Genomic DNA, 1,113 nt, shown 5'->3' with positions numbered 1-1,113 from the left:
CCGGCCTCCTGCCCGCTGACCTCCCGCCCGCCGGCCTCCTGCCCCCCACCCGGCCTCCTGCCCGCTGACCTCCTGCCCGCCGGCCTCCTGCCCCCGGCCTGGCCGGCCTCCTGCCCCGCGGCCTGGCCGGCCTCCCGCCCGCCGGCCTCCTGCCTCCCCTGCCCCGGCCTCCCGCCCACTGGCCTCCTGCCCCCCGGCCTCCTGCCCCCTGGCCCAGCTCATTCCTACCTTAGGCCCGCGGCCGAGCTGCGCCCTCTGCTCTGAAACCCTGGCCCCAGCTCTCCTCCCTGCGGCCTCTGATGAAACCCTGCCTCTCTGTGAGACCTTCTCTCGCCACCCAGCATAAGGGAGCCCCTCTGCCCCAGCACCCTATTTGACCGTCTTCCTAGCACTCAACCACCCTGAGGTTATCTCAAATCAGCTCGTTTCTTGCTTCTCGCTCCTTCCACTGGATTCCAATTATTAGAAGGTAAGCTCTGGGAGAGAAGGGGGCAGGCAGCCTCACACACCGCTGTAGGCCAGGGCCCTGGCGTGCATCATGAACGCACAGTGGCCTGACCCCTGCCTCCAGCACCTTCTTCTTCTAGCCAGCCAGTCCTCCACACTTTGGCCTGGATTCTCCTTCTAAAATAAATGTGGCCCTATCATCCCTTGCCACAAAATCCTTGAGAAATTCCCATGTTCCAGAATCTGAAATCCAAATTCCTTAACACGGCACTCAAGGCCTCCCTCTCCCATTGCCTTGGCCCCTCTCCCCCCACCAAATGAACTTGTCCTCGAATTTCAAAGCTCAGCTCAAACGTCTCCTCTTGACCTCCTTCCCTCTTGGCTCCCTGGAACCCGTCCATCCCCGGGCTCCTCAGGCAGAGCACCTGCCTTCTGAGCTCTGCGTCCGGCCGAGTACGCGCTCACCGGGGACCAGACCGACAGCATCCCCGGGACAGCTCGCCGTTAGCACGTAGCGTGCTCTTTACACGTTTTATTTTGTTGGTTTGACCCCCCCTCCCACTCCCATCATTCTTTCCGCTCGACAAACTTTAACTGTGAAGCTTTTCTTTGCTCCAGGCTCAGCCCAGGTGTGCGGCATCCCTTAATCCCACAGACGTGGGTGCC

The sequence above is a fragment of the Phoca vitulina genome, unplaced genomic scaffold (assembly GCF_004348235.1).
Source record: "Phoca vitulina isolate PV1807 unplaced genomic scaffold, GSC_HSeal_1.0 scaffold19, whole genome shotgun sequence".
In the NCBI taxonomy this organism is placed as follows: Eukaryota; Metazoa; Chordata; class Mammalia; order Carnivora; family Phocidae; genus Phoca; species Phoca vitulina.
Note: the sequence above shows the minus strand (reverse complement) of the source record.